Source organism: Alligator mississippiensis, chromosome 13 (assembly GCF_030867095.1).
Source record: "Alligator mississippiensis isolate rAllMis1 chromosome 13, rAllMis1, whole genome shotgun sequence".
NCBI lineage: Eukaryota > Metazoa > Chordata > Crocodylia > Alligatoridae > Alligator > Alligator mississippiensis.
In genome coordinates, this window is record NC_081836.1 from 56,210,085 (window position 1) to 56,233,417 (window position 23,333).

The following is a 23,333-nucleotide window of genomic DNA, read 5'->3' on the forward strand; positions in this document are numbered from 1 at the left end:
AGACCTGGGTAGACAAAGCCTTGGCTGGGATGATGTAGTTGGGGCTGGTCCTGCTTGGAGCAAGGGGTTGCACTAGATATCACCTCCTGTGCTCCCTTGCAACCTTCATTTTCTATGATTATATGCCAACATCTACCTAATGATTTAGGAGGGCATGGTTACATTGCAGTGTATACCAATGGTTTCCTTTTCACCAGGAAACAGTGGATTTTCCCCATTATGAAAATGTTTCTCAAGCAGGTGATGGACCCTGGCGATCTTTAAAAAGTCTTGAAGTCACCTGATCCCAGCAGTCTTTCCTGCCCAAATGCAGTGTAGATGTCCCTTCCAGCCCCTAACAACTATGAAACGATGAATGACCAGAGCAATCGCAGCTCCATAGCCAACATGGGAGGCAACCTGCAGCAAGTCTTTATAGGATAATTCTTGCATAAGTCATGCCAGCAAAACTGTTGCTTGGAGAAGTATTCATTCCTAACCTGGAAGTGTCTTCTTTCTGAAAGTGTCTTTTCCCTCCATGCATTGGCTGGAGTAGGCAATAAGCAGCACTGCTATCCGCGGGCATATTGGGTCCAGAAAACAGCACAGATGCCTGCTTCACAAAACGGCATCTTCTCATTGCAGCCTGTGAAATCACAACAATTAATACAAACAGGAATCCTCCCTTAATGGCTTTTGGGAGCTTTGGGAACCACCCTTCTGAAAGATGGGGGTTACCTATATCAGCAACCCCCCAGGGCCGGGGTTACCTATATCAGCAAACCCCCAGGGCCGGGGGTACCTATATCAGCAACCCCCAGACCATGGATTTTACCAATGAGAGTCCTGTTTAAGGGCTTTTAGGACATGCATTTAACACCTGAGCTTACAAATAGTTTCCCTTTGCTGAAGGAGCCTGGTTTTGCTCTCCTAAGCAGATGAACATGTTAATTTGCTTGCATTTTTCATGCATGCTAATTCTTCTGTCTTTCTGGCTTTCAATCTTTGTCTGAAGGCCCCGGTCACGGGACAACAGACCCTGCGTGTTCTGCAAGCCAAGGTGCCTTTCTCTGGAGCCATAACGGTATATAATGCAGCATTCAGCAGTGAAATGTTATCCCCATGGTAAATCAATGGACGTGTAAAACAAATTAGATAGGACAAGTTGCTGGGTTCTCTTTCTTGTGCAGAGCATAGTTCAGTTTAACCGATTTGTCTCATTTTTGTTGGGCAGTTTGGTTAAGGAGGGTGTCAATTAATTTCTCTAAGGTATAAAAAGTAATTTGGTTTGATTTAGGAAAGGATCCCAAAAAAACGCTGCAGGCCGTCCTGGGTTATAGCTCATGTGCCCCCTTGCTTTCTCACTGTGGACCTGATCCCAAGTGATGCAAAGATGCCTATAGACTGGAATGGGATTTGGGTCACACAACGGCGACTTGCATTTGGTTTCTTCTGTTAGTGCTTTGCCCCTCGTCATAGTTTATCGCTGGCAAAGCAGAGCAGGGATCTTGACACCTAGCTGCCACCCGCCGGTCATATGAAATTCGCTTTGGATTGTCATCAGTAAAGAGGGAATTGGGGCATTGCTGTCATCTTATGGCGAAAATAACCTCCCCTGCACCAGCCTGGAGCGATGGAGCTGGTGGGGAGGAGAGGAAAGGGCAGGACAGTTTTCTGCTAAGAAGTGAACCCTGCCCAGACTGCAAAGCCATCCCATGGTCTCCACCGCAATCTTGGAAAAACAGAGAAACCAAGGCGCACAGAGGCACGGGGACCTGCTCAGCATCACACACAAGAAAGAGTCAAAGGCAGAATCCTTTGCTTTCAGCTTCTTCTTTAAACCCAGGACTATATTGCTTCATTAAAAAGAAAAAAAAACAGCCCTACAATTCACTTTCCAGCCCATCCTCTCTTTCAGTTTCATCATTGCTTTAGTCGCTTCAAATACCCACGTGTTGATTTTTTTTTCTTCCCCCCCCCCGGTCTGGATCACAGACCATGAAAGATTATAATTTCTTTCTCTCTCCCTCTCTCCCTAAGGGGTGGTTCACTGCACATCAAGAAACCAGCAGTGTAGCAATATTGTACTGAGTTCATATTATCATCTCTTATTAAGGCAAAAGTGTTCATGGATTATTCCAGGTGAAAAGCAGATTGCACATATACATTTTTCTTTTGCATTTTTGGAGGGAGGGTCCGTGCTATTGGTTTTCTGTCTGTGTCAGTCTGTCCTGCTCAAACAAGGTCCCACCGTACCAGTAAGTCCTTCCTTCCTTCCCAGCAGCAGAATTAATATAACATGCTGCCTCTGGATCTAAAGGGATCATTTGAGAAACTGAGGAGGAAGGCTATTTCCATAGTGAAGACAGAAGTTTAGCATGGAAAAGGCCTGGGACCAAGTTCCTGCTCCACCATAGACTTGCTCTGTAAAAGTGGAGCAGTTGCTAAGCTCCTCTGTGCTTCTGTCCCTGTTTGAAAAATAGGAATAATAGCATTTCCCTGTCTGGTAGGGGTGCCGGCAGTAAATGCATTAAGCGCTGTGCAAAATTTGGCAATCCATTATAGTGAGGGCTACACACACACACACTCCAGCACACACGCAAGATAACTAATAACCAGAAACCTGCGTATGGTTATAGGTAGCTCTGTCTGTGTTTTCCTGTTACTGCTACATGTCCTGGAAGAACAAGTTAGTCTTTAATACATACAGTAGCTGTCATTAAAGGGCTACCATGTACTTTATGAAAGCTGTTATCCTGTTCTGGAAGAAATATATATACTGAATATATTGCAGAAGACTCCTGCTGCACTGCCGGTTAGGCTTAATGCTCTCAATGAGAAGGATAAACACGCGGTGACCTCTGTCAATAGAAAGCAGTTGAAAAGGCCCCGGTGAAAGTGCTGTTAAAATGTCACACATATACTAATTTATCTCCTGTATCTCCTGATTGCTGAAGAGAGTTGACCCACATTCAGCGATCACCACCTGCTTCATGTATTTCTGTTTCTGCTGCTCTCTGCTTGTGATGCTGCCGTTCCCCCATGACCCTGAAAGTGCTTCTTCAAAGTAGGTCTGTACTAGGATTGTTCTCGTTTCCTGAGTCAGGAAGCAAAGGCAAGGGGGCAAGGGCTGAAGAAAGAGCTGGGATTAGACCTATTTCTATGATTGCTATCCTCCAGCCCAGACCATCACAGCCCTGCTTATGCTGATGGGCATTTTGTGAAGGACTTAACTTTTTCATCACTCGGAAATGATACACTCATAGCAGCACAGTGCAACCTCAGCGGTATAAAGTGCCTCGGTCCAACCTGAAGGTGAAATTTTCCTAACATCAGTTCATCCTATAGCAAAAAGTAGAGAATGCTCTTCCCTACTTTACTTACTGCTATGATTTGTATTACAGAAGCCCCTCCACCAGAAGCCCCAGCCAAGACTCAGCATCCTACCGTGACCAGAGCAAAAAAGGGGACTTTGAGGATAAAATAAAAGAGAACAACCACAAGTCGTTTTAAGAGCAACTGGAAGCTTTGTGGGTCAAAGACTTGGTCACTTCTCTGGCCTGATAACATAACAGATCAACTGCATGGTTAAAATTGAGGCTGCTTTGAGGGCTGGAGGTTGATACTAAAGACAGGGACCCTGCAGTTGGGTCTGTGCTAGTGTCCCTTTTATTAAACCCTTTGTTAGGACCTTCCACAACTCCCACATTTAATTTGTTGTAGCAGGGAAGCATTAACAAGCCATTAATGACCAATTATCTGCTGGAAGCTGAAGGGGATGATGATCAGTAAGAAGAAAAGAGCTGTTGCATTTGCTCTGAAGTCTACTTGGGTCTGGAGATTTTTACGCTGAGGTTAGGTCAGGGCTTCTACTGACACAATAAAACCAAGCTGAAGTTTCTGCTGCCTTTAGTGGTTTGGCATACTAGCCTCCCTCTCCCATATGCTTAAACCCACAAATTTGCCCTGTGGACTGTGAAGATGTGAAACTTCCCAGCAAAGAAAATCCATTAATCAGCAGCTCAAATTGGATTTGCCCAGGCATTGCTAAACAGACAAGACACTGCTCAAATGCTGCCAGCTCTGCAGGTCAAGAGTAAGTTTGGCCTCTGCTCTGTAAGCTAAATGAGAATAAATCTAAAGGGAACTGCACACCTGCATCAATTCAACATGTATAAGAGCTTATATTAGGGGGACTGATGAATGCAATTTTACCAGGTGGTTACTCTAGTGTTTTGATCCTTCTGGCCTTAACGGGAAGATGCTGCATGACCATTTGTGAAGATGCATCTGACTGCAACATTAAGAAAGGTCTGGTCTTTGAAAGCCCACTGGGCAATGACTTGACCATTAAAGCAGTCCTCCAAGCCCTTTATATTCTGCGACCCTACAACTTAGAACAGAAATCTGGTCAAAACCCTACGGAGGACTAGCGGGGCTCACAAAATGAAACCAGCAGGTAGTAAGCCTAAAAACTTAACACAAGCTTAAAACTAACACAAGAAAGGAGGGGGTTTTTTGCACACAGTGTCATTGCTGCCAGATGTGGTGGAAGCTGACGGCTCAGCCAGATTCAAACAGGGATTGGAAAAACGCTTGGAGGAAAGGGGCATCGCTAGCTACCGAGCACAGGAAAGGGGCATCAGTCGCTATTGAGCATGGGAGTGAGGGGCACGGCGTCTGCATCAGAGCTTCCTAGACCTGCAATGCTGGAGGCTGAACAGGAGAGGGACAATGGAGAAAACCCTGGTCAGACCCAGCTCACTCTGCTTTTCCGTACCTGCTCTCTGCCAGCGTGTGACACAGCAGACTGGGCAAGTAGGACGTGTGGTTTGACCCAGTCCGTGGCAATTCTTATGTTCTTCTGTACACATCTGGAGTTGTCCCCATCACTGGAGTATCTGAGCCACACACACAAATTCATTAACAAGTTTATTCTTGCACCATCCCGGAAAGTAGAGAACGATCATTGCCCTCATGTTAAATAGATAGGGTGTATGGGGATGCAGAGGGATGAGAGGCACAAGGTCCAGCTGGGATATGAGCCTAAATCTTCCAACACCAGCGGCTCAAGACCTAAATCTTCCAACACCAGAGGTTCAAGACCATCCTTCCTTTCTACGATGGCAGCATCTGGAGGTCTGATATTGCCGCAGAAAGATCCTCCTTTCCCCAAAAGAGGGTACAATCGAAGTCCATCACAATAGAAAACAGGTGGATGTAGCAGTCAGTTGGTTAGCAGTGGGTTTGGTTTTTGTTTTGTTTTGTTCAGTTCACATAAGTTATCATGTGATCCAGAGCCTTATCCTGAAATTTGGGTGCCAGACATCAGAGCTTAGTGTTACCTTTCCAGCAGCAATTGAAGCTCCTGATTTTTATTTTTTTTTTTTTGCAAATCCCCATAAAACGACTGGTGTTTGAAGAGAATACAGCAGAGCTGAAAGAATAAGAGCTTTGCTCACACCCTGCATTTTAGTGGCTGCCCTAAATCCAGGTCCATGGGTTCTGCAAAGACTGGGGAAGCCTCATGAAGGCTCTCCAAAGAGAGGGAAAGCCTGTGCTCCGGCCATCCTTTTTTGCAAGCCACATGCCTCACCCGGCTCTGCTCGAGTCCACGAGCCAAAGTGCTCAGGCTCTTTCTTAACACTCCATCTGAAGCAGCACCAGGATTTAGTGCATAAAAACACCAAGCACCACTGGCCTCCCTTGAAAGTACACAGGATGCTCCCAGCACCTTTGTGAGGGTGGAGAAAAGGCAAACCTGTGCACTGGGGAGGCCACATCTGGAGTCCTGTGTCCAGTTTTGGGTCTCCACTATGGAAAGGATGTGGACAAGTTGGAGTCTAGTGAAGAGCAACAAAAATGGTTTGGGGGCTGGGGGACAGGACTGGTGAGAAGAGGATGAGGGAACTGGGCTGATTGAGTCTGGAGAAGAGAAGACCGAGGGGGATTGAATAGCAGCCTTCACCTCCTTGCAGGGGTTGCAAAGAGGATGGAGCTGGGCTGTTCTCAGTGGGGGCAGACGACAGGACAAGGAGCAATGGGCTCAAGCTGCAGCAAGGGAAGTTGAGGTTGGATATTAGGAAAAACTTTCTCATGAAAAGGTTGGTGAAGCACTGGAACCAGCTCCCTAGAGAGGTTGCAGACTCTCCATCCTCGGAGGTTTTGAAGACCCGGGTAGACAAAGCCTTGTCTGGGATGATGCAGTTGGGGCTGGTCCTGCTTGGAGCAGGGGTTGGACTGGATGTGACCTCCTGAGCTCCCTTCCAGCCTGAATTTTCTATTATTTTAATGTGTAACATGAACCTTTTATCTCCACTTCCACCTGCAGCAAAAAGCCATGTAGCAAAGAAGGCTGATGCTAAAATTACCTTTGCAACAGCCCTAAATCAAAACGAATTCCCCGGGAGCTGCGTTTATTAAAAGAACATTATTTAAGGACAGGGAAGCAACATTTGCAATTATTTAATTAGAAAACCAGTGCTAGACAGCAGAACAGGATGTGCACAGGGATGATAATTGCAGGTTGCACGTCTTTACATTTTAAATGCATTTTACTTTTCAGTACACCTCCAGACAGGCGCGTGGGGAAATACACAGCAATATGAATGCGCAGTAATGTATTTTATTCCCAAAGGAGATTTCTTTCTATTCAAGCCTTTTGCATGTTGCGTCTTGTATTGTGATTTTGTATTTTTCATAACATCATAATATCGATGGCTCTACGGGAGAAGGAAGGGCATGGAAAGGGGCTGGCTACAACCGTGTGCACCCTGCATAACCAACTTTAATTGACGAACCACACCAGAATTGACTGTAAGCCCCTGTTTTTCCCTTCAATATTTTTAATTGACTCGGAGCTGCTGGGGTGAGAGAGGATTTAGGGCTGAAGTCTGGGAGACTGAAGTTGTTTAGTTGTAATAGAGATCAGGTGTAGCAGAGGTATCGCCCGGGCAAACTTTGCAATCTCTCACCCACTGCCTTCTGTCCTTGCTACCTCCGAGCAAGAAGGAGATTGGGATGATGGTGTTTATGATATATAAGTGACTAATTATTTCCAGGAAGGAGTTCTGACACCAGATGGGTCTCTATTAATAACAGATAACCCTGAAGCATGAGGACTGATGGCCTTCATATCTTTTAATGTAGGTAATGTACTGCAGAGGCTCATTGTATTCACCTAAATGAATTATCTTTGTCCAGAATCAGATCGCTTATAGTGAGATGTCTCTTCACCGCAGGATAAAGTCTCTAAGGGAACAGAAACTCTTCTGTGGAGCCTTTCTCATCTGCAGCACCAGATCAGTCGCATGCCTCCACCCAAAAAGGCTGGATTTAGCACAGAGGCATCTATGATATTGCAATCAGGCTTCATGGTAGAGGTGATATCTTTTATTAGACTAGGTAGATTTTTGCAAAAAAATTAAATTCTTTCTAAAATCGTACATATTTCCTATGATAATGCAACACTTTGCTTTTAGGTGCATGGGTCCCCAGACTGGAAGTCAGAAGCTGGAGCAAGGGGGCTGGGCTGCAAATGGAGTGAGCCAGTACGCTGAGCAATTGAGGTGCAGCCCTAAGCACCCGCGAGGTTTTGAGTCAAAAAAGTAAGGGGCCTGTGCAGCTGAGTGGGGGCTTTCAGGACTGAAGGTCAGACTCCACCTGGGTCCCCTTCTCGAGTTATTTCTAAAGCTGGCCCTTTCTTCTAGGAGGGATGGAGGTGCTAGAGGCTCCTAATAGGAAGACTTAATTCCTTTCCTACACAAGCCTAGGGGCAAGGAGTTGCATGCCCCACGCTCAGGCATCCCCCCAACTTGCTTTGGGGCTTGGGATAAGTTACTCTCTGTCTGCAAAGGAGGAGAAACGCCATGTTGTACTTGCTACCCCTCAGCCATATTATGCGGCTGAGTTCATGAGACGTTTCACCTTGGAAAATTCGTGGATGAAAAATGTCAGAGGCTTGAAAACCACTTGCACGCTGCTAGCATGAGACTCGACAAGAGCAGAATGCAGCGGGGAAAGCAATGTCTGGTTAGCACGGAGCGGGGAATGAAAGCTGAAAATCAAGGCCGCAGCCGGGGAGAATCAAACAGATTATTGCCTCTTTGAGCAGCTGAGAGAAGGGATCTGGGGCATTTTAATGTAACTCAGTTGGATTGTAGGCCGGCGTCTCCGTTGCCTTGTGCCTCGACCCGTCACGGAGAGCAGTGCAAGAGGGTGGAAAAATCAGGAGGGAACAAATTCTTCCAGCTAATGCTACTGAAGCACAGGCCCCAGTCTGAATCATGTATCCTGCAGAGAGGATATGCACCGCTTGCTAAATCATTAAGAACTGGACAGCTTCATTGGCAGACATTACCTGGCCGGCTCTGAACAGATACTAATAATACACCCAGGGAACATGCAAAGTGTGGCAGCTAAAGCCTTTCAAATGAGAAGCCCTTCTCACCAAATCTAGGAAAGAAAGGCAGCATGATCCACCTTTGGAAGCACCTGAAATGCAGACCGGGCTGGAAAAGAAGAGACTCGCTTAATAGAGAAAAAGCCAGGGAAGGGGAAAATAAAACCCCACAGACGGGCAAGGATAACTGGTCTTGCAAGAGGGGAAGAAACTATTAGAAATAAATCTCTGCAAGGACCATGCATCCTGATACGCATCCTGAGTCCTCCTTATGGCCTATGCAGGGAAGTAGGTAGCCGTCTAAAGTCAGGTAGAAGGTAGGGCAGTGTGCCACCTTGGAGGCAAATTGATTCAGAGAGGCATGACCTTTTGTAGCACAAACCCACTTCATCAAAGACTTTGAATGGACTGGCAGGAAGCCAGGATTTGATGCAGAAGGGAAAGAGGATGGTGCTTGCAGAGGTAACGAATGGGTTGATTAGCTCCAGTGAGATGAGCAAAGGAAGTTGACCTTGGAGTTCATAGCCGGTCCAGGCAATGGGGTAGGAATCTGTAAGTCCCTGTTGAAACCGTGGTTTACACCATCCCCTGGTCTATGCAAGAGATGGAGAAGGTCAATATGTGGGTCGAAATGAAGCCCCTACCCTGCTTGGCTGAAGAAGACATCCATGGACCTTGGGGTTGCAGCTGCTGCATACATGACACTCCTCCGCGAGGAAGCAGTGGGGAGTAGGCAGAGCCCACACTTGGCCCTACCCCAAAATCGCAGGCTAGCAAAACTCATCATCATCATCAGACACCCAAAGGGAAGCAAGTTGCATGCCTCAAGAGCAAGTAGAAAGCCAGGGTGGCATATCAGAGTAAACCCCTGATCTCATTATTACTAATTAGCATCACCTGGCCAGCAGATTTCTATGGGCCGGTGTTGCCTGGTGCTCACTGGTTTGATCACAGCGTGGCGGTGGCCTCAGCTGGTCCTTTCTGGGAATGAGATTTACATTGGTTTTATTAGGGAAGAGCAGCTGCTTCATAATACGACGCTTTCGGCACCAGTGAGCCCTTGTATCCTCGCTCTACTCGAAAATAGCAGCAGCAAGGTGTAACGATGACGAAAGCGGTGTGCAGGGCTGCAGTAAGGAAGAAAAGGCCAATGTGTTGAGCCTCTAATGCTAGACCCAAATGTTTCTTTAAATCTAGGAACTTGGAGGAAGACTGCAATTTAACCATTTTCATTTAAGAGTGACGGGCATTTCATCAGAGAGAAATGTTGGCTTTATGGCCTCCTGCAGCTTGAGATATTCGTGCCAGGCAATGTCCGCATTAGCGCTGGGATCTATTGCTTTTGATTTTTCCCTTGCAAAAGTACCCTGTGTGACTTTGCTACTTGGTGTGAATCTCCCTCTATGCTCCCCATTGCTGGCTCCTTTTGTCTTTGCCTTTATCACCATCCTTTTAATTCGGGCTGAACCTGGAGAGTAGCGCACACAAGAGTTGCAGGGCAGCTGCTGAAAGTGCCGGGGTGACAAGTCCCTTGTAGGAGGGAAATAATGCATAAATAATCCAAAGTCCTCTTCTGATTAAACCCTGTGCTATTACACCAAGACTGGCCGCGGTGGAGGGATATCGGCTAACCCATCTTTTTTCCATGCTATGGTCTGAATGGTGATTCCCATGCCGAAACTAAGCTGAATCTGTTCGCCAAATCCCATGTCCAGGGGTCACATGCTCCTGGTTCCTGATTGAGGCTGTCAAGTCAAGTCAAGTCAGTCCCGAGGCCGCACCAAATGTTGGGACACCTTTGATATAGCAATAACTTTCCTCCGTTCTTTTGCAATCCTTGTACAATCAATCAGTTTTAATCCCATCCAGTCTTTGATGCTGATGGTCCAGCTTGTCCTAGGTCTTCCTCTTCTTCGTCCATCCACGGCACCCTGCGGGACGGTGTTGGCAAGGGTGCCCAGCACTTCAGCTGTACAAGGATCAAACACAACTGAATCCGTCCTAGGTTTTACTGCAATGGGAGTCTCTGCTTGCACTTCTACAGGGCAAAGCATGTACCTATAGCCCAGAGATTGGGAGAAGTGAGATTAGATTTAACTCTCCCATTTCTAACGCACTCTGACGATCCAGAGAGGCCCCTGGTGTAACTAAGAGAGGCGGCAGTAATTTAGAGAACTGCTCTGAACTAAGTGACCCCATGAGCAGCATCGCTAATTGGCCTACCCCAAGCATGTCCTTTCGGCCCCCTCCCTAACGGCTTGCCCAGCAACCCCTAGAAAGCAGGTTGCAACTCCGATCCTCATTTTCTGCAGCAGAGAAATTTTCCTGTAGCTGAACCCAGGGTTTTTAGGGCACCTTTATGCAGCCTTTTAGCTAGTCGAGAGGGGCTAGAGCAGGAGTAACTCTCACCCGGGTCGGCTCATGAGACTTCCTTGGCGCACACAACTGACCGAGCTCGCTCGAGTGCCGTTCGTGTGCTTCACTGCTCGGTCTCAGCAATTCAGTTTAAAGAACAGCTCTTTGCAAAGAGGGCCCCGGCACAGGGCTCAACCCATGCCGTTAATAGCCAGCAGTCAGGCTGACCTTGCCCAGAGATAAATGAGATTTTTTCAGAGCCTCCTGTTCCTAAACCACCTCATCTCACCCACATGAGCCTGTCGTTGAATGTTGTTTTTCCTGCTGCATTTATACTTACAGAAATACCTGTGCAAAATAACTACTTCGGTGACCCAGCCTGATCTGGAGAGGCTTATTTTTATTGCCTGTTACTGGTTGACCTTTAAAAATGTACTCGTACCCTCTTGTGTTGCTAAGGTAACAGATGCAGTCATTTCCATCTGCAGTCACAGAATTATAAAGGCTCATTCGACAGGATATGTAGATTGAAGTACGTTCCCGTTAAGACGGACGTCGAGTTGACAACTTTTCTAGGCAGAGTTTAGTAATGAGATCAAACCAAAACCCCGGTTCCCAGCTCCCCAGACTTCAGAAACAATCCTATCTGAACCCAAGCCTGTTACTTAGACCCATCTCTTCCTGAATTCCTCTAAGGGATCTATTAATCAAGTTATGCATCCAATACTGTTACGGCACATAGTGTTAGCAGAACAAATCCGTACTGTGATCGAGCAGAGTCTTTCGCATTTTAAGTATTTGCTACTGGATGCCTTCACTTTTACAGTATAATTTTAGAGGGAATAATAAAGACAGCACACAGAGATGACATTTTCTCCTAAATTGTATTTCTGGAACTCTTTTGATTGCCAAAACCAGAACCAGCTACTCCATGTGGATCCAGCCTTTGTGAAAGTGAAGCGCCTGGTTTTCTCTGTGCCGGCAAGTAATGGGAAAGCAACCCCCTCAAATGGCTGTGAATGAAGTAGTTCACAAATGACCCTAAGACGACTTAGGGTTGTCTGCAAGCCCATGTTGCAGACATGTTGCCTGCAAGCCCATTCACAGCGGATGAAGGCTGTGGAGCAGAGCACCTAGGATCTAGCGTGTGCTTGAATGGGATCCTGGGCACCCCTGTACTTCTGCATAGCCCTGCAGCCTTGGGATGCACTCAGTGAGCATCTAGCCCTGCAGATTTACACTTCAACTGACAGATCGCAGTGACATTGGGGCACAACGTCACTTGACTTGGATTTTTAGGACAGCTACGACACACCTTGCTGGGAACGAGCCCCTACTTTTTCACCATCACAGCAGCACAAACTGATTTTGTTTTCCACTGCACACTGACTCAACCCTACTACAGCAACCACCTTCTTTTTAGGACCTTTTCACCCAGTCCCCTAAGGGTTCATTGCAATGGGGTCATCCCATATTTCCTTCTATTTTACTAGTGCTTTTTACCTGCCTGCACTGTACCATAAGCAGGAACCCCAGAGAGAAGAAGGGGTGACCATCACGTCCTAAATGTGAATAGCTTTCCCTTCACTCATCTTCAAGTTTCTGTGATAAATTTACCCCGTGTGCATTTGATGTTCCTCCAGTATTAAGGCCTGATGCACAGTGCATGGCAGGCAGATGACATCTCTCCGTAGTTGGATAGATGTCATCCCACCTCCAGCCTCAAGAAACATTTTCACTCCTTCCTGATGGCTGTCAGGGAAGAAATACTGTTGCTGTGATGGGACGCCTTCACACAGAGGTGAAAACAGAAGCAGCTTCCCCGCAGATGGTTCAACTACTAGCAAGGTGAGAAGGGATTCAGTGGCTGACTCGCAGAGCCACCTGCTGGAATAAGAAATGTTTTTGCTCCTATTCACTTGGTCTAATAAAAGATAAGATACCGTCTCCGGCCCAAGAGTTTTGTTTGCCTACTTTGTGCAGGCATTTCTGGAGAGCGATCTGAAGATGTACCCTGCTTCTGGGTCAAGTGTGCACTGAGCTCACTTTTGTGTGCACCTGCACCTCGAGGGGAAGGGACCATTTTATCCTCAACCTTTCTGCCACGAATGCTCAGGGTAGATGCACTCTCCAAGTCCTCTGAGTTAAACAACGATATGGTAATGAAGTATTTCATTTCTTCTTGTTGTGCCAACATAGATCAGCCTCCGATCCTAGCGCGAGAATACACGTCATGGAAGTACCACGATAACATTCAACTTGGTGCAGCAATTAGCCACGGTAAAAACTAAAACAGGTCAGAGGTAGTCTAACTTGCCATGATCAATCGAAACCTACCACGATAAAAAAAAAAGTCAAGGTGTATTTGCAGACGCGACTAACCTAGCAACACGGCGATTTTTCATGCCGTTTCCTAACGTTGATCTGCATCGTGTGCAAGTGCCCCCACTGAGCACTCAGAAAGAGCTTGCAGACTGAGGACAGGACAAGGCGACTATTAAAGTAAGACACAGGTGGGGTTGGGAGAAATAAATAGGTACCCAGACATCGTGGCACACCGCCCATCTATATGTTGCCCAGGGTGTAGGCATGATAGCAGGGGAGAAGCCTAGGGAGGGATTTAACAGAGGACTATTTAGACAAGACGACTTGTCCAGGGTCCAGCTGAACTAACCAACTCATTTAATTCCAGCAACTGAACTGGTTTTGGCTGATACTGGATTTTAATCCCTGCTTGCCTGTGCTGGGTGGGAAAAGACTGCGTGGCAAAAAGCTCTGTATCCCATTGCTACTATTTATTTAATGTAAGCAGCTAGGGAAATCTTTTTCTGGTTTAAAAAACCCTAAAAGATCTATTTTCCCTTCAGTCTTTTGATACCGACCCTCTTACCTGCCAGGCTGCAGAAAAGCGACGGCATCTGACAAAGATCTTCCACTTGTGTTGTGCTGCCTGAGCTTTGGCAGGAAGATAACTTGGCTGCGATTTGTCTCATGTTCTCCCTTAGTATCTCTGGCTGGATTCAAAGCCCACAGGCTGCCATGCTTTCTTCACGCTCGTATTGCAGGAAATCATACAGGTGCTACAGTCAAAGCAGACCAGTTATTCCTTCCTGGCGACTGGTCTGCAGACCAGACAGATTTTCTAGTGTTATATCTAGTGGCACTCCAGAAGAAACACATGTGTTTCACATTAAACCTCGCACTTCTGCTTACAGTGATGTTAAGTGAAAATAGGCCTCTCTTAACATATTAAATTCAGTGCGCAGGAAGTCGTTTTTAATAAACTCTGTTTCAGAAAATAAAGATAACTGCAGGGCTTGGATTGAGGAATTTTTTTTTTTTACTTTTTTTATCCAAAGGCTGTGATTTAATCTTAGCTGATATGGGGCTGCTTTGCCCTTTGCCATGCTGCTCTGGTTTTGATTTGACAGGAATAGCAGAAAACTGACTGCAGAGGCAACAAGGAAGGGATAATGGTGTTTCATTCGCAAGACTTGTTGCAGAAGAGGCACGTGTGTGTGCACTTGCACGTGTGTGAGTGCATACCCACTAGGCACGGGTTAACTCGTTTTGCCGTGTAATTATGGAGACATATCTACTAACCAGGCCTGTGTAAGACCGAGTTGCAGCAACACTATACTGTAAAACCTCTGGTTGTGGTGAGCTGCCATAACCATGCTCTGCAAAGATGCAGGAATAACGTGCTCTCGGAAGCATTGCACACCGGCTATAAAATTCACAGTGGTTTATTTTGGCTGTTGGTCTTTTAGAGGGCTTAGGTACAGATCATCTGGCCTTCACCACATGCTGGCAATGCATTGGGACGCTCCAGGTCATGGGTGAGGATTTATTTCTCCTCATCTCCCTATTTCACCTTGCCACTATTTAGGTTGTCTCTAGTCCCTGGGTTGGCTCCTTTTTTTGTGTGGAAAGGGCATTTTACCCACTCCACGCATGAAAGAACACCTTCCGCTTGGGAAGAACGAAGGCATCGCTTGGTAATGTGAAGAAAGAGATGTGAAGTCCTGGTCGGCGGTTGCTGTCTCTCATTCCCCCCGTTGCACGGATCGGGAAGGAGCCAGGAAACGCACAACCTGGCGAGCTGTCACCAAGCACGAGGAGCCGTTACTCACAGCACAGATCCCCCATGCCGCATCTGCTGCAACAGGAGCTGACCTGCTGTGCTCAGGCGGGGAGCGTCTTGTCCTCCTCTTCCACCTTGGCACGATCCATTATACACGGCAGGTTTGCCAAGCTGCTGACAGCAGTGGCTTCCAGCAAAACAAAGGTGATGTGTTCACTTCTGTTGGACCGAACACATCCCTGGGACCACCGCAGGATTGTCAGCGGAGGTCAGGGGTCTTTAATACCTTTGGTGGGAGCAAAATTAGGAGGGATGCCCAATGCAAGAGGATCGTCCTAAAGTTGCATGTACTTGGGGGCAATACTGGGAACTGGAAGCACACGGGTCATGCCTTGGGGGTGGATTTAAAAAGGGTAAAAGTTATAGGCTTAGCTCAGTAAATGGTTGCCACGTACTTGAGTATCTACTTCGTTTGCACAACAGGGTGATTCTCCTGGGTTTCCTAATGAAAGGCTTGGGGCACATTTTATTGAACTTAAGACCAAATTACAAAGCAATAGCTTTGAACTGAAGGACTGTTTAAACAGCGCTGGATCCCTAGCACAGACACAGCTCCGTGGGATTCAGCCCTCGGCGAGGGTAAATGGACGCTGCAATGAATACAGCACATTACCCCAGCCAAGGCCCAGACTCAATATGTACAACCATTGCTCCTGTGAGATCTGCTTTTGGTGGGACTGTTTGCATGAAGAAAATGCACTCCCGAATGAGTAAGGCCTGTGCCATTTTAGCCCGGAGAGCATATAAACGATCCCAGCAGAAGGGTGCCATTGTACCATGTGAATGCATTAAACTCCCATATTTATAGACTGTAACCAAAGATCTATCTGCGAAGAGTGAATATTGTTTAGTGTTATGCATATAATTGTATTTCATTTTTTATACCTTTCACATTCTTGTAACCGTATTCCTCCTCCCGGACCGCAGTGTAAGGATGATGGCTTTATATGTTGCAGCTCCCTCCTTTTTCACGCGGACTATCTGAAAGCCAGTAGTGAGCAAGGCATATGGTTTGCATATAACACTGACTGTGAAACCTGCCATTAGATCCCCCTGGGAATAATGAAATCAGCACCTGTAAGAACAATCATAACAAATCTCACTGTCCTAGATCGGGAACGTGTTAGCACTGTCAGCCTAATTCTGCTTTTATGGGTATATCGGACATCTTAGCACAGAGGTTTTTTAACAGGCAGGCATTTAGCAGACTGAGCTTCTGAAAGAAAGACATTTTTGAATGAACAGGTTTTAAGAACTGAGAATAAGGGAAGTCTATCTCCAATACAAAACTGACTTCATGCTTTATTTAGTGATGTACAAATTTAACAGAGTCCAAAAATCTTCTTCATTAGATCAGGGGAGTGGACCTTTGGTCCTGGTAACTAGACTCTAAGCATGGCAAGTATAAGCTTCCTATCCCAGCCAAAGAGCAGGAGAAAATTAAAACATATACCACGTGGCAAACTTATATATGTACCATATATACCACGTAGCAAACTTTTCCAAAACCAGGTTCATTTGAGTTTTGAGTAATCTAGGTCACTACTTACTTTACAAACTTTTCCTCCAGGCCAAACTCCTAAAAGTTATAATGATACTTGATCAAAAAAAAAGTCAGGGGGGGGAGAGTTGTAAAAGGTTTGTCGTCATCGTCATCATCTCCTCCTGCTGCTTTAATAACATTTGACATTTTCTTACCAGCTATGTAGCTTGCTGAACAACTATGATTTTTTACTGGAATATGTTTATGGTAAGTTTGTTCCATTTTTAATCAAAAGCTCAATATTGTGGGAAATCAGACTGGCTTTTGTTGTAACAGCAATAGATGGCAGTCTACTAACTAGTCATAACTGAAGATCCCAATAGTGAGATGCCTAATACGTATCGATGATCAAAGGTATTTATTATTTACGGTCAAGTTAATGTTCAGTCCTCATGTCCAGGATGAAGTGGTTGTGGAACAGGAGCTAGGTAGGATAAGTGGATATTATTAACGAGTATTTTAAGCTGTTAAATCACATTCTAAGCATTGCTGGCCTCTTTCTCTGCACTAGACACGTTTGACTCGCAAAGTCCCGGAAAAGTCAACTGAGCAGGTTTTACCACAGGAGGTCACTGTTGTAATTTAGAAAGTCAAAAACGAGGAACATTGCTAGGGAAAATACACTGCTGCCAACTTTCATCAGTTGACTTTTTTCTTAAGGTGAACTATTCAGTCGATGGATCATAGGGCCAAGCTCCTGGATGACATTTGCTTTTATTTCCTCACTTTGGCTCCAAAGACTGAGTTTGCCAAATTATCTGGGAGATTTTGCATGGGGTCTAAACAAATTAATCTCTCGTTTTTTTGGAAAAAAAGATAATTGCTCTCTGATAATTGCTCTCTAAAAGATCTGGCATCACGTTTTGGGGGATTTTTTTAAAATTAGCTCTTGTTGAACAAAGACATTTGCAACTATCAAGACCAGCATGGGTCTAAGGAGGAGATGCTTTAGAAATACCAAATTGCTTGCAATATCCCTAAGAGCTTAGTTATTGCTCAGCTGATTTGGTATGCTGTATAGGCTTGATCAGAGACCATCTCAGGCCATTTCTCTGAAGGAAGGGGTCTCTACTGCTTCGGATCACCTCCTTCATTTTCAAGTGCAATGGCATGTGCAGAGAAGACTGCCTTGGAGGGAGAAGTCCCAGTACTTAATGGTTTCATAGTTTCATAGTAGCTAGGGTCAGGAGGGACCTGGTCAGATCATCTAGCCTGACCCCCTGCCACAGGCAGGAATGAATGCTGGGTTCACAAAACCCCAACCTGCAACCAGCTACTGGCATCTTAAACAGAGCAGAGAAAGAAAACCAATATCCCTGTGCCACTGCCATTAGGCCATTTTAGGTGTGAATCATAAGGTGCAAAGGTAGCTGCTTGGATATGGAAGATAACCAAGCCGACAGACTCCGATCCTCGCCCTGCTGAGATCCTCCAGTGAGTTTCTGTAAATACTGTGCCAACAAGCCGTGTGTGCAGGTGTGTGTGTGTATCTACCTAGGGTGTTATCAACCACGTGCACATTAGGATATGGTTGTTGCTAATTAGCATATTTGGGGAATGCTCATCCCATCTTTTCCTGCTCTAGGGATCTGGTTGGCTCGTACCCTACAAAACCCTTGAGGACATGTCATGCTATTTTGGCAGCCAGGCTCGGGGTCACAGCAGCATGGGAACCTGGGACCTCAGGAGCTGAAGGCATGAGCCTAAATCATTTGAGCTCAAGTTGTGCTTAAAATGCACGCCTAAACTTAATGTGCATTAGCCTAATGAGCATTAAGCAATTTAAGTGCATATCTACATGGACACACGCTAACGCGCATTAACATGAGCTTGCAGGCCAACTTGGGGCTCAGGTTAATCCCAAGTCAATGGACACACACTGTGTTAATGTGCATTAGCACATCTACATGTTCACTAATGTGATTTAGCTATTAACCTATAAACATGATACCTGATTTATGCAGGTATCACATTTAGGCTCGAATAGCCTTAAATTCTCATTTTTAGGGTGCATTCAGGGTGCGCACGTGTAAACACGTGTCCTTAATGTGCCTTAAATTGGGCTAATGCATATTTAATGTGCATGTATAGACACACCCAGCTAATGGCTATAGCAGGGGTGAGCAATTATTTCGGGCGGAGAGCCGCTTACTGAGTTTTTCTGCAAGCCATCGAGGGTTGCATGACAGGCAGCCAGGGGCAGATAAATATTAAATTTTCTAAATTTTTTAGGGGTCCCGCAGGCTGGATAGACTGGCTGCAAGGCCAGATTAATGCATAGGCAAGCTAAGCACATGTCTCGGACCCTGAGCTGTGGGGGGGGCCCTGGTCCTTCCCTCCGTGGTGGCAGCGCAAATGGCCCCATCTGCCTCCTTTCCCTTCACTTCCCCTGCCCTCCGCCAGGCTCACTGCCACGGCAGCTGCTTCCTAGTGGCAACTGCAAGCCCTGCTCCCTGTGGGTGGCAGCACTGGGGTGGGGAGTGGGGGTCTGGACTGGCCCACGGCCCACGAGTTTGTTTGCCTAGGACCCACTAAAGGGTTAATCTGGCCCTGGGTGACTACCATTAAAAAGTCCCTTTGTGAGCCACAAGCAAGCACTTCACAGATGGCAAGTGGCCTGCAGGCAGCATTTGCAACCCCCTGGTTGAAACTCTTCAGGTGGAAGCAGCAGCAAACTCAGAAATGCCTTATGCGGAGCAGTCACTAGAGGGGAACAAAGACCCGTGCTATTGCCTAGATTTGCAATGAAATCTAAACCCCGGGTATCACCAGATATTGATTAACACCATGGTGATATAATGGTGGTAGCAACTATGCTTCTTCTGGCTACGCTGAATAAAAGAGAATTGAAGAATAAACTCAATTGTATTTATTAATCATAAATGTATGCCTAAAGTTAATGTGCAAGGAGCAAGCGAGGAGAAAGATGGCAAGTTGTTCTGATTGAGAAGCTACTAAATGCCAGACCTAAATCTCGATGCAAAATGAAGGCACAGTCCAGGCTACAGCATAAAGATTTTTCCTAATAAAAGTATCTATGAACTGCCTACTTTTGTTTGCATGAATAAATACAGAAATCAACGCCTATCTTGAGTGGTTCTGCTCCAAAAGAGAACAAAATCATCCATTTGCAGCATTTCTAACGTGCCAACAAATCTGTTATGAATCAGGCATTGTTCCTTTTCATTATTCTGGAGGTATTGTGATGTCCAACCTGACACACTTTTGACACCTCTATTTTGAGTTTAAATGAAATATCAATTTTTAAAAGAAGCCCAGGGGGATAGCTTCTGACTCACTTAATAAAATATATTTACTGATGAAAATCAGTTTGGCACGTTAGGTAGAAACTAAATGAGTTTATGTTGGAGTTGTATATTATCTGGAGTGGCCATACAAGCTACACAACCTGAAGTCGATTTGTCAAACTTAACACCTTTATAAACACCCTCTCTACCCTCCCTGCTATCGGCAAACATTTCGGCTCTAATACAATTGTAAACTGATGGGTCTACATCTGCTGGTAATATTTCCAAATAAATGTTGTGACTCACCCTCCTCTGAGTTGTAAGTTGGTAGTGCCAATGCCATAGCAAGCGGGGGGCAAGCCGGGCAACTGCCCCGGGCGCTGAAGCGAAGGGTGCCAGCGAATGCTGCCCAGCCAGGTTGGGCACAGGACGGAGCCACAAGTGGCTCATCTGGGGGGACACGGGGACAGGGGAAGGGTGGTTCCCACCCCCGGACTGCACTGATCTGGTGCCCCCCAGATCTGTGCATGGGGCAAGAGCAGGCTGCTGCTGCGGGCTTTGCCCTGGGCACCAAACTTCATAGCTATGGCACTAAATAACCAGAAGAAGAACGACTGGCTTGGGTCAGGGGTGGGCTTCACCTAATCAAGAATCCAGCCTCCCACATCAGCAGAAGATGGAGGAGGTAGTTCTCAAATAAATTGCCCCCAAAGAAAGTGTTTTCTTGATCCCATCAATTAGCAGTTGGCTTATAGACTCTTAAGCTGCTTATACACGTGCTCGGAGAGGGGGGAGCATTTTAATTAGAGCAGTTCCTGGACAGCTGCTCTAATTAAAATGCCTTACCCATTGGTGATGCATAGGTTGGGCATGCGAGGGCACGTGCACCCCTGAGGTTGGAGGTGCACCCCTGAGAGACATATCGCCAGTGCTGCCTCACCATCACGTATATTAAGTGCCCCCCACCCCATCCCCTGCCACATTTCAAATGGCCTTGGGGGCACTTTAACTAAAGCTCGTTCGACACACTTATATTTCAGGGCATAAGCCCCCCAGTTGTTTTACACGGTTTAATCTTATGGCTATAGCACTGGAGATTTCATGAGCAACGACCGTAAGGTCCTGTTGTGTTGCTAACAACTCCTGAAAGTCTAACAAGCACCAAACCAGGGCAACCAGGGGTCTCTTTTGGGGCCAAAAGACTGTTGATTTCCTGCACATTTCTGTCAGAACTGCAAAATTACACCCCATAAAAACAGCTTTGCTTTGGCCACCCATAGCCCGGTCCAGAATGCTTCTCCGGTATTCAGCCAAGCAAAGGGTTAACCTCGTATGACATCACCCCGACAGCGGAAGAAACAATGGTGTGTCTCTGCCCGACTGCATGGGGCACGTTGCTTTGTGACTCCGGTGGAGGTGAGCCACAACAGAGTTAACAGTTCCCTGAAGGCTTTGGACAGAGTCAGACCCAGAATCTGGACTCAAATCAGCCAAGAGTTAATGGTGAGCATTTATCAGAGCCCTGGGAAAAGTTGGAACGAGCTGGCTGCGTTCAGGGTGAAGTCAAACTCCCTAACTTGCTGTTAAATTAGGCCCAGTGGAGGCGTAACTCCCTCCCCGGGGATCTCGGAGCTCTGCAGGAAGCGATGCCAGCTCCACCAACTCGTGCTCATTATGAACGTCGCTCACTCCTCTCACCTCCACAACTATTTTAGGACCTGTCAGCAGTGAGGCTCTCCCACTAACAAATGTTTCCAGCATGCTCTAATGGGGAAGCTGAGGTTCGGGCAAAAGTTACCTCCACACTTACTCCTTCTCACTTACTGCCTTTTCACGCCCCTGCAGCACCTGGCAGCGGAAAGAAATCGTAGTTTCATAGTTGGTCGGGTCGGAAGGGACCTGAGCAGATCATCAAGTCCGACCCCTTGCCATGGCAGGAAAGGAAAGAAAGGAAAGGAAAATCAACTAAGCTCTGCTCAGGGCTGGGACTGGTGCAGGTGAACCTGGTTTTGTTGCTAAAATAATTAAATGGGTGGAGGAAAAATGGGCGTGCTGGACAGAGCCATATGCCCAGGCTTTGAGGATTGAATCCCAACTCGATTCCAGTGCAAAAGTCTATGGTTGGTTCTGTGACACGGGAGCCGCCAAACCGATGGCTCTGGAGTCACTCCTGAGCTAAGTGCAAACAAACTAACCGGCAAAGATTGAATTGATTCAGCCTTGAGCTTTTGGACTAAGCTGCATAGATTGAACCAATAAGCAAGTGAACAGACATTCACTTTTGATTCTGGAAATGCAGCCACATGCCTGCAGTGACCCAGGCCAGATGCCGAGGTGCACTAGAGCACACCTCCCTGCTTGGCTGGAGCAGACAGCTTGGGCCAAGGCTAGCCCGCCCGCCCTGCAAAGCATCCTGGGATGGTGGGGGCTGTGAGTTAACTTGACTCTGGAGAGGATCGAGGACAGAAGTGCAGTAAATCGATTTCACCTAAATCAATGAACTCTGATACTGCAGCCGCCCCGGTTTATCTTGAACTGGTTTCAGTCATTTTGAAAGCGGTTTACGTGCACTGAACTTCTGTTGTGTTACAGATTTGAACCGTTTTCCAATCATTTATACCAGTTTATGTGTAATTTCTGTCCCTAGCCTTAGGAGTCCAGCGGATCTCCAGGATATAGCTGTAAATATATAAGGAGAGGCGGGAAGGAAAAGGAAAGAGGACTGTCTTTCCATAGAGTTATTGCTTAAATCCTGGCTGCAGATTCATTTCCAGGGTGCATGGAAAGTTGCAGATGCATATACATATGTATATACACATATGGATTTCCACAAGGCCTGAGCTGAAGGAACCAATAACGTCTGCTCCCCAATCCCTTGGCTGATACAGGAATGGTCCCTGCAGCATGCTAAATTGTCTCACCCTTGGTCTAGACTCCTTTTGATTTTAAATAACTGAAGTTTGGTAAGCCAATGGCACCTGCTCAGGTGGAAACAGAAATGAGCCATCATCCCAGTTCTCAAAGGCGGTCCTGACTAATCGTCTTATTAAATGAATTGCATTAAAATAAGCACTGAACAACACCTCTAAACATCGATGCAAACTGCAGCAAAGAACAGTCATTAGTTGAGCGTAAGTATTGTCACTAATCAGGGCATTTCATAGACATTAGGGCTGGAAGGGACCTCGCGAGATCATCGGGTCCAGCCCTGATGATTGTAAATGCTTTGGCAATCTAATAGGTTTATCAAGAATTAAGTGCTAATATTAATGTTTCCTATGTCATAGCAATACCAGACACTGTGTTGGCATTTTCACAACGGTGGAGAGTGCTGATATCTGTTCCTCAGGACATTGCCATGTTCATAATGCTTTATCCACTTGGCCTCCCTCCTGGTTGTCGATGGATAACCATGACCTGTGGCTTCCCTTTGGCGATGTATTGTTAAGAGAGGCACGGAGACAGCGGTGAGAACAAAGCACAGACTGGGAGATGCCAGCAATTGGGGCTGGCACTGACGGCACAGCCGGCGAAGGCACAGTCGTAGAGGACTGTATCTGACACTCTGGTAAGTCTTTTCTAACTCTGTGGTCATCGGACCAACTTGTAGTTTCTTCCCATCAGATGACTTCTCCATCATTAAGAAGAGCTGTGTGCACAGCA